Genomic DNA, 17,131 nt, shown 5'->3' on the forward strand with positions numbered 1-17,131 from the left:
GTCTTAGGCAGAGGCGACCAAGGCAGCCGCATAGGGCCCTGCGCTTAGGGGGGCCCCGCGCGGCACACCTCAACTCTGTCTCACTCTGACCGACCCCCGCTCGGACGACCGCATCATGATCCCGCTCAGCCGCCGCCGCTCTGCTCCCGCCACGTTGCGGCAAGGTGCCCACCCCTCGCTGAGCCTGCTGACAGCAGCCTCCTGCCTCCCCAGACCCCGACAGTTGCACCGACGGCCCCGACAGACAGTTGCAGCGACGGCTCACCCCAGCATTTCACTTCCTGCTCAATGTCCCGCCTTCTGATGAGGTATTTCCTGTTTTATTTTTTTATTTTTTGTTACATTTGTACCCCGCGCTTTCCCACTCATGGCAGGCTCAATACGGCAGGCAATGGAGGGTTAAGTGACTTCCCCAGAGTCACAAGGAGCTGCCTGTGCCGAACTCAGTTCCTCAGTTCCCCAGGACCAAAGTCCACCACCCTAACCACTAGGCCACTGGCGGGCGGGAGTCACTGAGCAGGAAAGCTGCCTGGAGCCTGGTCAGAGGTGAGCCGGTGTGCGAGTGAGTGTGACTTAAAAATAAATAAAGACAGTCAAGTGGAGCTCGAGCTGGAGCAAGTTTGTGCCACTGCCATTCAAAGGCAAGCCAGGTATGATGATAGCTTTTCTTATAAGGAAGAAGGAAGTTTCAAACCCCTTTTGTGCCTTTTTAAAGGTAAATACTATTGCAGTAGTCTATTATTCTCCCATCAGTGATTAAGTCAAAATTCAGTGTTTTATGAAGAGCAGTGACAGGAAAAGATCAAGAGGTTAGCTAAAGTAGTGCGTGTATGTGAGGGATGCGAACAGGGGCAAGTGGAGAGGGCTAGAGTAGTGTCAGACTTTACTGTTAATTTGCCCAAAGTTATTGAAAACCTAAAGAATCCCAAGTGGGCAGACTAAAAATTGTCCATCTAAAGGTACTTATCTTGCTAAGCTGGCCAGATCATGTGTATTTAGGAGAATTTGAGTTTCCAAAGCAAATAGCATTGTAGCCTCAAGAAAGAGGGGCATTTCTCAAAGCATGTTCAGCTTAGGAGAGGAAAAGAGCACATATAAAATCCATTTCCAAGGAACCTTTTTAAATTAAAAAATAGGGGAATTTGAAAGTACTGGATCTTTTCTTAGTATTTTTCCTTTATTCTCCTTTGTTATGAGAATTGGAACTACTAATTGTAGTGGATTTGAACTGAATTTCTGGGGAGGGGGGGTTCATGATAGCATTGTGTTTATTATTTCAATCAGTTTTTTTGTACAAGTTGTACAAGTTTAGCTTCATTTGTCTTTATTTGAAATTTCATAAATAAAAAATTTTCTAAAAATGGAATAATCTTATCAATGGGGTGGAACTAGGGTGGGGGCGGAGCTATGGTGGAAGCGGGGTTAGGGTGGGGAGGGGCTAGGATGGGGCCCCACCAAATTGGTCTGCACAGGGCCCCACACTTGCTAAGACCGGCCCTGACTGGGAGTACTTATTTGTCAAGTTACAGGATGTGCCATGTAAATGATTGGTTCTGTGGTACTTCTGACTTCTCGGCGCAGACAGCAGAAGTGAGTTTAGGGGAGCCCTGGCAATTTAGTTATCTGCTGCATACCTGAGAATTGTGTTGGGGGTTCCTTTCAGCCTCACTCTCTATTTTATGTCCCATTGTGAACGGTATGGAATAAAGTGGGTCAGCTCATAGGGAGCGATGTTTGAACTACCCCTCTGCTTCTCATTTGTGGGAACGCAGACTTCCTTCCAGGTATGACAAATGTGGCTTTTACAAAGTGAGATTAAAAAAAAAGGTACAGTGTACTTGTTGCATATAGTGGATGACTCTGGGCATCTGAAGTCTTTTGCAGATTTACAGGCAGAGTTTGGGTTGGATGACACTGCCCTTTTTCAATACAACCAGTTGCAGCACTATGTGGCCTCTTTACCCAATGTGGCTCTTTCGTCCTCCACTCATGAATTATATTCTGAAGCCTATTGGTTGGATTCCCAACACTCAGTCTCTCTCAAATGCTACCATAAATATCTGCAGGACCAGGTCCCAGAATTGGATTACTCCTGTTATGTACACCAACGGAATGTAGATCTGGGGATTGCTCTTACTATTGAATGATTTACATGTAGCCTCAATACTAGAGATGCTGTTACTCCGCTACAAATTTTTATTGTGTTTATATGTGTCCCTGCAGAGAGCCTTCTTGGCTACATTACGAGCTACTAATGCTTACCTGAAATGTGGACATTCCCCAGCTACACTTGGTCAAATGATTTGGTCTTGTTCACAGATTTGTTTTTCTTTTTGGAGAACCATTGTTACACGACTTGCACTTATGGTATTCGAACTGGTATCAATCTGTATTATGTTTGTTTGACACTATTAACTGGATACATCCAACACCCAACGGTTTTCTGAGGTTTGTTAAGCTGGTAGTACTAATCGGTAAGAAATGTATCTTGCATTGGTTGCTGTTGGCGGAGGTCTCTATGCTGGCATTGTGGTGTGCGGAGATTTTCCAGCTTGTGGCACTGGAGCATTGTGCATTGTAAGATCTGGATTCGATGCAGGGCAAGAGATCTTAACATGTGTGGGAGCCTTTTTGGAACTCACTGGCACTTTGGCACTGCTTAATTGCTGACTGTTGGACTAGTTTGAGACTTTTAAGTGTATGAAGCATCTGGGAGGATGGAGGGGTGGGGTGGGAGTCCTTGGGGGAGGTGTTGTTAGATACATGATTAGCTTCTTGTTCTTGACTATCTTCTATGGCTGGTGCCAGTTCATACACTGTAGTTGTTCGGCTGTAGTTTGGGGTGGGGAGGGGTTGGGATGCGGGTTGAGGTGGGATAATGGGGTGGGGGAGAAACTGTAAACCTTTTTGACAATTCTTTGTCTGAAGATGATTGTACTAGCTGTTAGCTGTATTATTATCAATAAAAAAAATTTGAAAAAAATTTGGACCCACGAGACATGGGTAAAGGAGTGTTAACCTGGATGCAAAACTCGCCACAGATCCACCAAATTAAGACCGAGACATAACAGTTCACTTCTACCAACAATTGATCGTCTTCTCCCTTTCTGAACACTCTTTTTATCCCACTCTAAATCACCTCCCAAAATAATGGAACAAGTTTGGAAATCCAGTACAATTTTACAAGATTGGGAAAGAAAGTCCTTTCATAAATAGTGGGCATGTACAAAGAAACTAACACATAGGTTTTACCAAATAATGAGCAATGAACCACCTGTGAATATATGCAACACTTATGCTCCTCATAGGGGATGTTTTTATTAATTAAAATAGCCATCCCCTCCCTTCTGTATAGGGGCACAGGAATAATAACAATAGCCCACCCAGTCCCTTCTCAACTTTTGGTGTTCCACGTCATTCAGATGGGTTTCCTGTGAAAATACTATCTCAGCCCCTTGACAATGGAGAGCTGCAAATAACTTCTTTCTTTTGATGGAGAATTTTTCCCACAGATGTTCCAAGTTATGATATTAAGAGCACTCATCAAGAGGATTCGAAAAAGGTCCTATTAGGAAAAACATATAAACTTTCTCCACACCAAGAAAAGTAATACCAAAGTGCATAGAAAAAGGGATCCACAGATCTAATAGAAGGGAACACAGCAAAAAGTATGAGAACAAGGGAGAACCATTGCACAGTCCTCTTACCCAAATCCCTGCCCTAACCCTCCCTTAATCCCTCCCCAAAACCTCCTCCCTTCCCCTCACCCCAACCAAAACAGACTCAGGATGAAAGTAAGTAGACAAGTCCCCTCCGTATACATTACCAAACATTGACCCCTCACAGAGCGAACAGAATGAAGAGAATTAAGCAATCTCTACTACAAAAATGCCTAGAAAATATGTAAACAGCAATTAACTTAGAAGGCATAAATCGGAGCATTAAATACATAGCACATGAATACGCAGCCCAAGACTCCGTCAAGGTGCAACAGCAACGGAGGAGCTCAGAGAGGCACTCTGGCACAAGCAAGCTGAGCATCCACTCCTATAAAAATGAAGAGATCTCTGTAGTAGACTGACATTTCAGGTGATTTTTCTTCTCTGGTATTCTGTGCCACCTTGGGGTCTGGGGCCTGACAGGTATTGCAGGGCTACATGCATGCTCCAGATCTTTCCATAACCTCCTAAATTCACCCGTTTACCTATGCAGGTCCCTGCACTGAATATTGCCAGCACCTGCATAACTTCCAGCTCTACCCCAACACCACCCCCCTGTACTGCCCCTGACCTGCCCACATTTTGGGGTGTCAATCAGAGCCGATATTCAGCAGCATTGCCCAGTTTAGTGCCACTGAATATTGGCATTGGCAGACAGGAGTGATTTAAGTGGGCCAGAGCCTCTCCTCGCTTTGAATATCAGCTGGTTAGATTGTAAGCCCTTCAGGAATAGGAACATACCTACTTTAGCTGAGTATAACTTGCCTTGAGCTACTACTACTACTTATCATTTCTATAGCGCTACAAGGCATACGCAGTGCTGTACACCAAACATGAAAAAGACAGTCCCTGCTCAAAAAGCTTACAATCTAAAAGGACAGGCACACAGACAGAACAATGGAGAGGTATGGGGATAAAAGGGTATAGGGCAAGTGAAAAGTGGTTAGGAGTCATAAACAGTGTTAAAAAGGTGGGTTTTTAGCCTGGATTTGAAAACGGCCAAAGACGGGGCTAGGCGTACAGGCTTGGGAAGTCTATTCCAGGCATGAATTAGTGCTCTCCAATGGTATCTAATTCAATCAATTAATCCTAGTAGTCAACTGCAGCTAAACCAGTCACATAGCATTCTTGGGTTTTACTCTTCCTCTCAGAAAAGCAGTTATAGATGGTTCAGTCCCACTCCATAAATAGACTTTTAAATTTCTGAACCCACCACAGGTGGCTATATAGGTGGATAGCAAAGGAGCAGCACAACTTCTAGAATCCTCAGGCTTTACCATTCTAGGATGGCCGATATAGGTGTTTATCTTTGCTGATTCCAGCTTTACTCCACAACACCGAAACTGGAGGACCAATGCCTTCTGAGCACGTAAACCCCACACTGCAAGTTCTTGCCTCCTCCAACCATGATCCAATGCTCCCCCAGCATGAAAGCCCCATGCTGCTAGCCTGTAACATGGAAGCTACAACTTTAGCTTTTTCACCTAGGAGCCTATTCCACGATTGGACTAGGGGCTAGATGACAAATACCTTTACCACTTGAACCTCGGACTCAGGAAAATAGCAGCCCTGAGCTCTGACCAGAAGCCACAATTCAAACAGGCACTGACCAGGCAAGAGCATCTCAGCTCGCGAAAAACAGAGTGCCTTTCAGTGCACTCTTTCTCAGATAATTCCCAGCAGGGAACATTACATAACCAAACAAATTTTCAAGGAGCACAAACTCAGTCTACAGTGTAGCTGCCATTTACCCTGATGCATCACTTGGCAAGAGGATTACCACCAGCAACAACCCAGACTACACCTATGGGCCTATGTGCCACCCAGAAAAGGAAAGCTGCCTGGCTCCACGACCATTTCTGACACCACCTCAATAATAGCTGCACGACTCCCCTTAAAAGAACGGCAGCCCCCCTCCCCCCCACGCACACGATCGCCTGAAAACACAACTCACAACAATCATGGCATCAAACCTTTGGATTTGTCTATTTCTAATCTATATATATAAAAGGCAAGACCAACGTTCTATGAAGCCTCCAGCCGGAAGTGTGAAGCGCCAGAGATATCCGGTTTCCCCACGAGTGAAGGAAAACAGCACAGCACGAAATCCCTCTCTCTGTAACAGTGAAGGACCCAGAGGGGGGAGGAGAGAGAGACGCCCTCACTCTCTCTGTAACACAAACACAGAACAGCAGGAAACGTAACACTGAAGGACTGGACTCCAAGGGGGGAGGGGGAGGGAGAGAGGGCAGGGACACACACTCCCACATGCACACTCTGAAGAAAACCTTGCTAGCCCCCGTTTCATTTGCATCAGAAATGGGGCTTTTTTACTAGTCTGTATATAAGTCAAAGAAAAAGAAATCCTGAGTTCTGGAAAAGAACAAGTTTGGCAATGGTGCAATAATGTCTGGTGATAAGATAAGAGTCATAAACATGTACAAACAATGAACAACCCAAATGATTAACAGGGTGATGGAAAATAGAGATAGGATGGCTGTGAAAGGTGGAAAGAATGTAGCTGACATTTGCAGATTTAGCAGAAGAAGCCTTAAGGGATTATGAGAAATGACGTACAGAAACTAGGTGCAGGTAGCAAAAGTAGACTATATAAGAGGTATGACTGAGAATGTAACTTAAGCAAAATGAGCTAGCTTTCCTTCTGTGTATGCTGTTATTGTAAATATATACTTTGCTTCCTGTATAATGTTCTTATACAGCCTCTGTCCAAGGGAGGACAGTTGAAAAAAATAAAAGTTTTTTATTCTTTCTTGCTGAATATTGTGAATGTGATTTGTATAACCTAAGAGAATAAGGAGGTTTTAAACAAATCCTTACCTGTAGCTGTCAAGGGTACCTTACCCAATCCTTTAATCTAGTATGCAACTACAATCCCCTCTCAGTCCATCCCTACTTCACTAACTGGGGCCTGCCTATACCCTATTAAAATCCTACAAGGCACCTCCAACTACAAATTGTCAGGATCACTAGCTGTACCCACACCACTCCTTCACAGTCTCTGCCTCCTCAGCATCGCACATCATCCACTCCCAGGGTTAAAGGTCTGCAATCAGTGTCTCAGGAAAACAGGAGATTCACTAGAAGTGCTTTATTAGCTCCTTAATACTGCTATTCTTCTTTAAGTCTTCCCAGACCTTCTCCTCTACCCGGTATAGTCCAACTTCTAAACACAATTCAATTTAACACTGCTTTCCCACACAATTCAATTTAGCACTGCTTTTCAACATAGTTCAGCTTAGCACTGCTTTCCCACACAGTTCCGCTTAGCACTGCTTTGCAACACAGTTCAATTTAGCACTACTTTCACTTCAGTTCTGCTTAGCCCTGCTTTCAATACAGTTCAGTTCAACAGCAATATGGTCTAAATCACTTTCTCACTCTTAGACCTAATGACCCACCTCCCTCATTTGTCAGCACAAATCCTCCTGACATCCACCCACCAGGTCAATCTACCAAATCTTCATTCACTCTCTCATGATCAGTTCATAACTCACTTTAGGCGCCCTCCAGCAGTACTTCAATTTCCTCCTCATTCTCTCTTTCTTCCACCTCCTCCAGTTCCATTCTCTCCTCTCCTTCCTCTTGATCTAGGAGCTCCTCCCCTCCCACATCTGATTCCATTTCCCAATCAACCCCCGGCTCCTTCCTTTCTTGCATAGAATCCTCTCCCTTCACCTGATCCCTCTGCTGTTGCTGCACTGCATTCTGGACCTTGCAGTTTCTTAGTTCCTGGTGTCTCTGATGTTGCCCTGCCTTCTGGGCTTTGTAGTTTCTTAGTTTCGAATTTCTCTGGTGCTGCACTGCCTTCTGGGCTTTGTAGTTTCTTTGCTCCTCACAAAATGTTTCAAAAGACATAAAAACAAACCCTGTCTAGGATCAAAGAACCAGTGTTGATCCCTCAAACAGATATGTCGTCAAAAAACTTACAACTCCTCTATTCCCATTCCTTGTTACTACCTTAACATTAGATCAGTGGGCAACAAAATACCACTTCTTAGAGACTGGCTAGAAGAACATCAGCTGGGATGCCTCTTTTTAATGGAGATCTAGTTATTTTCCGAAGAAGACACCCGAATTAAAGAACTATCTTCAGCAGGATACAAATGTATTACACTGTCCTGGAACGGGAAAAAGGGGAGGGGGCATTGCCCTGATACACAGGGATATATTTGACATTTCTCTTATTGACTCATTTCTAACTTCAGACTTAGAGATCCTCTCATGTCATCTCCAAGACTCTTCATCTTAAGACTACTTAACATGCATACTATTCTACAGTCCCCCTAATAAGTGGCCCAAAGTCTACCCTCAAGTCTGAATTTGTTTCAGAAATCTCTATTGAAAGTCCCTATAACCTATTACTAGGGGACATAAATGTCCACTTAGAAAACTTATCATATACTAGCAGGGTTGATCTCTGTGCTTTTCTGTCTTCCCTGAACTATGCGATAACTTCCCCCTCCCCAACCCATAGCAAAGGTCACCAATGAGATCTGGTCACCTTCAGCAATAATGGAAACATGAATCCCACTATCAGATTACCAGATATCTGTTGGGAAGAATCAATATGGTCTGATCACTACCGATGCTCTTTCACAATTAACCACTTTAAGAAGTTTTCAAACTACAACAATAGCAAGTTACATCCAGAGGAAGAATCGAACCCAATACTTTCTGGGATTCTGTACTACCAAGACTGCCTGAAGATGGAACACTCAACCTGGAAATCAATTGGCCTAAAGTAGGCCTCGATATTCTGGATAAAATAGCACTTCTTTGCTCCAAAACTAAGCTGGTATGGAAGAGTGATAGATGGTTCACCCCTGATCTATTGAAATTAAACAAGAATGCAGAAAACTAGAATGCAAATGGAAAAAAAGGCAAATCCAATCTATCCAGGACCAATTGGTGAACGGCAGTCCACACCTATAAACAAGCAATAGTTCTAGCCAGGAAAAAATATTATTCAGAGCTGATTCAAAACAGGGGATGTAACACAAAACAATTGTTCTCTATTGTCAACTTATTTACAACACCTCTGAAAGCTGAAGACGCTGCAATAGAGGAACTTCCCATGCCTAACCAACTAGCCATACACTTCTAAGACAAAGTCAATAAACTCAGAGTCAGTTTCTGCTGTCACTGACAAAGATCCTGACTCGCCTTCAACCTGCCCCCTAAAGAAGGCACCCCTGCCAACAGAACCTGGAAAGACTTTGAGGCTACACAGTGGTCTGCCTTTACCAAACTCTTCTCAACGTATGCCACTTCTTATTGTATACAAGATATCTGCCTTTCCTACTTAATGAATAGTGCCCCATCATCATTCTGCGCCATTGCTCACTCATGGACCGAACAGCAACTGTCACGGGGAAACTTCCCTCAAAGGCTGGTTGAAATCATCATCACACCAATACCCAAAGATCCCAACCAACCCAGAAAATTGGTTTCTAACTACAGACCGGTGGCCTCCATTTCATTCTTTACCAATCTAATAGAAGGTACGGTGACTTCACAACTCAACCACTACTTGTACCTGTACAATATCCTTCCAGCATCTCAATCTGGAGTTTGTGCACTTTTCAGCACAGAAACAGTTTCAAGCTCCTTACTGGACTATTTCTGACTACTACTAAGTGAAGGAAAAAGCGCACTTCTACTCCAATTCAATTTATCCTCAGCATTTGACCTAGTGGTCCACACCCTCCTATTAAAGAACCTCGAGGACATTGGGATCACAGGAAGAGTTCTAAAATGGTTCAAAGGCTTCTTGAGAAGTAGATCATACAGGGTCAAACTGCACACAAACTTATCCCTGAACTGGTGTAACAGATGCGGCGTCCCACAAGGTTCCCCCCGCTCTCCGGTATTATTTTTCTCTAATCCCTAAGCTCACAGTTAGATTGTAATGGCTTTCTCCATTATATCTATGCAGATAACATCTCAGTGTTAATTTCTATCCAATCAATCTTCAAAATTGATGTAGCCAGGGTCTACAATGCATCACCCTAAAAGAAACATGGATGTACGACCATAAGTGAAAGCTCAAAACAGAAAAAAACCAAATTCTTATGTTTCACCTCAAAACCAGAACAAATCCCTAAGATAATCACCATCAACCAAGCTGACTTTATCCTTTCTAAAACCATCAAACTCCTAGGCATGCAAATTGATAGTGCTCTTTCCCTGGAGACACAAGTTAACACCTTAGCCAAAAAATGTTTCTTCCTAATGAGAAAATTCTGCATCATTGGGATGTACTTTGAAATCAACCACTGTGAAAGGTTAGTGCATGCACTGTTACTATCATCCCTTGACTACTGTAACGTAATATACTTAGGCTGCACAAAGACCTTACCGAAGAGATTCCAAACTATTCAAAATACAGCAGTCAGACTAATCTTCGGTCCATCAAAATTTGACCGTATCTCCTTTCTATATCAAATGGCATTGGCTACCCATTGAGGTGATCCTCCAAATTGTCATATTTCCTTTTCAAAACACTACAAGGACTGATCCCCAGCTACCTGCTAGCTCATTTATGCTTCACAACCTCTGCAAGAACCAGGAGAAAAGGAACTAATGGAATTAGAAAAGGTACAGAGAAGGGTGACGAAAATGATAAAGGGGAGCCTATGAGGAAAGGCTGAAGTGTCTAGGGCTCTTCAGCTTGGAGAAAAGACAGCTGAGGGGAGATATGATAGAGATCTATAAAATAATGAGTGGAGTGGAACGGGTAGACGTGAATCGTTTGTTTATTCTTTCCACAAATACTAGGACTAGGGGGCATGCGATGAAGCTACAAAGTAGTACATTTAATACGAATTGGAGAACATTTTTCTTCACTCAACGTGTAATTAAAGTCTGGAATTCATTGCCAGAGAATGTGGTAAAAGTGGTTAGCTTAGTGGGGTTTAAAAAAGGTCTGGATGGGTTCCTAAAGGAAAAGTCCATAGACCATTAGTAAATTGACTTGGGGAAAATCCACCGCTTATTTCTGGGATAAGCAGCATAAAATGTATTGAATTTTTTGGGGATCTTGCCAAGTATTTGTGACCTGGATTGGTCTGTCCCAGTGTGGCAATACGTATGTGCTTATGTACTAACTGCTAACTTTTTCACCTTCCTCTCTTCTAATGTTAAGAAGAGACTAGCGCTCTTCAACAAATCTCTTGCCGTCTAAGCAGATAGATTCTGGAAAGACATTGCCAGAACATTCTCCCCTTCACAATCATACCTCATGTTTCGAAAAAAGAATAAAACTCTCTTATTTAGGAAAAATGTCTTATAATCAGAATCCTACTTACCCCCAAATCAATCCACTGTAATTCTCAGAGGAGTGTTCTGTTTTCTATAACCCTTTAAGATGTTTATTAACCGCTTAGAACTGAATATGTGTTCGCGGGATATAAGCCCAAATGTAATGTAATTAATCCATTATCATTTTTGGGTTTCCACAGCAGATCTCTAACAATAATCAATGTTATTTCCTCCTCTACTTTTAGCATAGTGGACTGCACCTTCAGCTATTCATTAGATGGAACATATTAAACAAGAGTAATAGGCTATACTATTTTTCTAACCTTTAGTAAAATAAACGCGTAAATCAGGGACTTTGACAGAGTATTTAAATTTTCCTTCAAATGAGTTTGAATGCTTTTATTATATAATTAAATACATTTGAAACTGAAGTGGTATGTATTTAAAATTAATTTATAACAAAGTTAAGTGATGTATCTTACCCACTGGACTACACAGAAAACTGTATATAAAAAAATGACTCATGTACGGGATTGTGAAATTCAGTATTTTGGTAGCACCCATAGCTATTCTTATTTTTATTTTCACATGAAACTCATATTTCTTCTCGAAAATGTTAACAATTCTACAGGCTGAGTGATGAATTTTGTAGGCAGTTCCCATGAAGTGAGATGGCAGTGCAAGACCTCTGTAATCATGTCAAGTGCTCTCCTGAGGGATAGTGATACAATTTGACCTTAGGTTCATGTGAGTTATGTCCTACTCTAGCTGTTCTAAAATAGAAACTAGGGCAGCAAAATTTCTAACGTATGTAGTCAGTGTTTGGTTGCTTGTTGTGTTGAACATATATTTCCTCCTCTATCCCATACTCCTTTGTGCTAAGAGGTGGTAACTTCTCAACCACTTTAATTCAAGCTTTTAACAGCACAGTTCAGGGCACAGGGGATATTCTTTTGCTTGAGGTAAAAATGTCCAATCCACATTATTAAGTCTAGCAGTGTGTTACTGTCTGGCCACCATGCCTTAAAATCATTCCAATTGCACTCTGCAAAGCAGGAGAGTAGCCAGACCTGCAATTTTGGGTGGGCCCTGCCCCTGAGTTAACCTAGGTGGGACCTTCCCACCCTCACCCCCATACATACATACAGTTTTAAAAAAAAAACTTTCTCTCTGTCCCTGCTATTGTCATCTTTATCCCCCTCCACCCAGCATCTGCTCCTCCCCACCCAGCATCCTCACTCCTCTCTCCCTCTAAATTGTTGCCGGCAGTGATTTCTGTAAGCAACCTGCGCCAGCCCTGAAGGCTTCCCTCTACTGCATCCCCACCAATGAAGAAACAGGAAGTGATGTCATCAAGGGCGGGACATGGTAGAGTGAAGCCTGCAGGTCTGGTGCAGGTTACTTGCAGGAATTGCTGATTGCAAAGGCTAAAAGGTAGATAGGGCCAGGAGTGTTCAAATAAAGATGGGCAGCTGCCATGAGAGACAGAGGGAGAGAGAGAGGAGTGAGACACCAACAATAAGATATTTTGGGGCCACTAGACTGGGTTGGCCTGAGGCAAGAATGGGTAGGCTTGTGCCTACCCAGGACCACCTGTAGCTACGCCACTGCTGAAAAGCTTCCACCCTTGTGTCATGGATGTATCCCTTAAGAACGTAAGAACATAAGAATAGCCATGCTGGGTCAGACCAATGGTCCATATAGCCCAGTATCCTTTTCCAACAGTGGCCAATCAAGGTCACATGTATGGCAAAAACCCAAATAGTTTTTCTCTACACTGCCATTCCCCAGGATGAAGCCCTGGGAGTGATTGAATGGTTTTTGGAACAACGGGGAAATGAGGAAACCCCTTTATTATTAGTCTGGCATCCATTCGAATGAAACAACATTTTTTTCAATATGGGGGGAGGATTTTTCAGCAAATTTCAGGTGTCGCTATGGGTGCCACGATGGCACCCTCTGTGGCGAATCTCTTCATGACCCATTTTGAGAACAAACATGTTTATTCCAGTCTGTTTAATAAATACATCAGAATATAGGTACATTTTATTTATGACATATTTATGTTGTGGCAGGCAGATAAAGTCGTGCTTGCTCAGTTGAGGATCAAGTTCACGGTGCAGTGTGATGAAGAGGAAATCACATATTTGGATGTGAAGGTACAGAAGAAAGCAACTAATTTTAATACTACAGTTTATCACAAATATACTGAGGTGAATACTTTCTTTAGTCTAAGAAAGTATTCACCTCAGTATATTTGTGATAAACTGTAGTATTAAATTAGTTGCTTTCTTCTGTACCTTCACATCCAAATATGTGATTTCCTCTTCATCACACTAGTTGTCACCCAAGAGCCTTAAAAGATAGCCTTCCCTTCTCACAGCTCCTGAGATATCAACAGATCTGTTCAGAAGGGGAGTTCCGACATCAAACATGCGGTCTTTGTAAACGGCTGTTGAACCGAGGGTATCCTAGAAAGGTGATCTTAAATGCCTACCACCATGCTAAATACAATAATAGAGATCTTTTGTTACTACCCCTGTTACTACCTCGATCTTGAGTCCTTGGAGAGGAAGAGGCGGTCCAGACCTGTGTACTGAGATACACTTCTAAAACCTATGAAGTGACCCGAATTTTGAAGAGACACTGGAACATTTAAGCTCATTGCCTATATTCTCTCATTCTAGAGTGCAGTTTGCATACAGCATGAGTAAGAATTTGAAAGAGCTGTTAAGCCTGTCTATGTTGCCAGACGTTGGGTTGGAAATGCCAGAATTTAGAGGACGGAAAAAATGTAATGGATGCAGTATGTGCCCACTTATGCTGGAGATGAACACATTTAAACATCCTTCTACTGAATGAGAGCATACTTTATTTGTCAACACTACATGTAAATCAGACCACGTTATCTATACATGGATCAGACCTCTCGACAATTGTCTACAAGTTTGGTGGAGCATAAGAGTGCCATCAAAACTCAAAAGATAACTTCACTGAATCATTGCAATGCATGTCAGCATCCATTTGCGACTCTACATTGTCTGGTGCTTCAACAGATTGATATATCTAAAAGAAGTGGCGATAGATGGCGCATATTGCTTCAGAAGGAGCAACAATGGACCGTTTTGCGAGTAGGCAAAACGGTCACCCGACCCAAGTCCATAGTCCTCCATCAAATTCCCAAATGGCACTACCGTCTCACCCACATGCAATTGCCCCAGCAAATCCAGGCCTGAAGCTGCCCATCTACAAAAAATACTGCTACCCATACCTGGCTCAAATGAGGGATTATCCACAATTGGGGTTAGGCCTGATACCATTGGTTGTCGGTCCTGGAACATACAGTCCCAGTAATAGAAAGTGGCCTGGACTGTAGGCGGAAATTTATCTATCCTTCCCCTATATTTACTGGGCAGCCACATTAAATGCCCAAGTGCACGCGATCCCACCAGGCCTTGTTCAATATCCACCCATCTTTTATGGTCTTCCCTTCGAAACCAGTCAAGAGCCCCTCTAGCTTGTGCCGCCCAGTAATACCAGGTCAGATTGGGAACTCCCAGACCTCCCTCCCTTTTGCTCTTGTATAGCAATGCTCGGGGCAGTCGTGGCTTTTTATGGTTCCAGACAAACCGGATTAAGGAGTCCTGAAGCCCTGACAAGAAGGACCTGGTCAGCTTCAAAGGCAATACCTGGAACAAATACAAAAGTCAGGGCAAAATGTTAATTATAATCGCCGCGATGCGCCCGAACCAGGATATACCCATAGTCGACCATCTGTCCAGGTCCCTCTGTATCTCCCTCTTGAGGGCCTGGTAATTATTCTCAAACAGTGCAGATAAATTGCTTGAAATCTTCACTCCCAAATAACTCAAGGCGGCTTCAAACGTTGTACTCGGTATAACCGGACTATCTCAGGTATCGATACCCACGCTTGGTGTATCCAGTGCCTTGGGCCCGACCACAGCCTAGCTGCTTGTAGTCTATGTCTTCATATGAAGAAACGGACCCAAGCATCTCGAGAAGCCCAACGAGAGAAGCTTTTTGGGGCTCGGTCCGGTCCTTCGACATTGACATTGAGGGATGCATCGATGTCGGAAGCTAAGGTAATGGCTGCGGAACGACCAACTCGTGCTGGGAGCAGTGAGGCATCGAGTGGGTCTCCACCTGTCTCGAGGCCTCCTGTTATGCAGGTCCACCGGGATCGACCTTCGTCGGACCTGGCCCCAAGGAGACGTGAGGATTTCACGTCTTCCTCATCGGTACCGAGGACTCTCAATGATGGGCATTGAGCGAAGGCGAAGAAGCACCGTCATCGTTCTCCTTCGACACACGGTGCTGGGAGCTCCGGGGCGTCGACAGATTCGGCACCCGAGAAGCGTCGGTGCCGAGAGGATCACTCTCCCTCTATACAGGACGTGCTGATGCGTCGGGCTAGGAGCCCGGTACCTACTCTTGAGCCTCGACAGATTCTGGCACCAGCTCCTGTACTGACCCCTTAGCCTTGTCTGACGGCGGCTCTCGACAAGTGCATCAGGGCCCTGCTTCCATAGCCTCTGGAAGGGTTACTGCGCCAGGCTGCTTCGGTGTCAGGGGTGCTTGCGCCTTCCATACCGTCTGCTGCAGCAGTATCTGGCCCTTCGCCTGTGGTGAGGTCCCCGATTTCGGTGCCGCCTGCGGCATCAGTGTCGGCTGCCACCCAGGTCGACTCTCCCTCAACGTAGGTGGAGGAAGCTTCACCAAAGTCCAGGCGGGCGTTCACTTCTCTGCATCGCCATCAAGGACGTTGTTCCTCGGCGTCGAGGCAGGCTCAGTTTTGGACTGCTCTGATACATGTCATGTCCGATACTGAAGATGAGTGTTCATGGGAGGAAGAGGAGGATCCCAGGTACTTTTCTTCTGACTAGTCCTTTGGGATTCCTTCTGAAGAGGGATCTGAGGAAGCTAGAAGAATGGTCTTAAGGTTTGGCAATTAAAATTCAATGCGAAGAAATGCAAAGTGATGCACTTAGGGAATAGAAATCCACGGGAGATGTATGTGTTAGGAGGGGAGAGGTACGGACGGGGAGAGGGATCTTGGGGTGATAGTATCTGAAGATTTGAAGGTGACGAAACAGTGTGACAAGGCGGTGACCGTAGCTAGAAGGTTGTTAGGCTGTATAGAGAGAGGTGTGACCAGCAGAAGAAGGGGGTGTTGATGCCCCTGTATAAGTCGTTGGTGAGGCCCCACCTGGAGTATTGTGTTCAGTTTTGGAGGCCGTATCTTGCTAAGGATGTAAAAAGAATTGAAGCGGTGCAAAGAAAAGCTACGAGAATGGTATGGGATTTGCGTTACAAGACGTATGAGGAGAGACTTGCTGAACTAAACATGTGTACTCTGGAGGAAAGGAGAAACAGGGGTGATATGATTCAGACGTTCAAATATTTGAAAGGTATTAATCTGCAAACGAACCTTTTCCGGAGATGCAAAGGCGGTAGAACGAGAGGACATGAAATGAGATTGAAGGGGGGCAGACTCAAGAAAAATGTCAGGAAGTATTTTTTTCACAGAGAGAGTAGTGGATGCTTGGAATGCCCTCCCGCGGGAGGTGGTGGAAATGAAAACGGTAACGGAATTCAAACATGAGTGGGATAAGCATAAAGGAATCCTGTGCAGAAGGAATGGATCCTCAGGAGCTTAGTCGAGATCGGGTGGCAGAGCCAGTGGTGGGAGGCGGGGCTGGTGGTTGGGAGGCAGGGATAGTGCTGGGCAGACTTATACGGTCTGTGCCAGAGCCAGTGGTGGGAGATGGGACTGGTGGTTGGGAGGCGGGGATAGTGCTGGGCAGACTTATATGGTCTGTGCCCTGAAGAGTACAGGTACAAATCAAAGTAGGGTATACACAAAAAGTAGCACATATGAGTTATCTTGTTGGGCAGACTGGATGGACCGTGCAGGTCTTTTTCTGCCGTCATCTACTATGTTACTGCCCTCCCATTTAAAAGTAAAGGAGGTCTTCAATGTTTCCATTAAACTCGGATTTACCCCCACCGCCATTCCAGTGGATTTACTAGCATTGAGTTTGTAGCCTGAGATTCCAGCGTACTCCCCTCTCACTTTCATTAGATTGGGCAGTGAAATTAAAGGATTTGTT

The sequence above is a fragment of the Microcaecilia unicolor genome, chromosome 7, assembly GCF_901765095.1.
Source record: "Microcaecilia unicolor chromosome 7, aMicUni1.1, whole genome shotgun sequence".
NCBI classification, from domain to species: domain Eukaryota; kingdom Metazoa; phylum Chordata; class Amphibia; order Gymnophiona; family Siphonopidae; genus Microcaecilia; species Microcaecilia unicolor.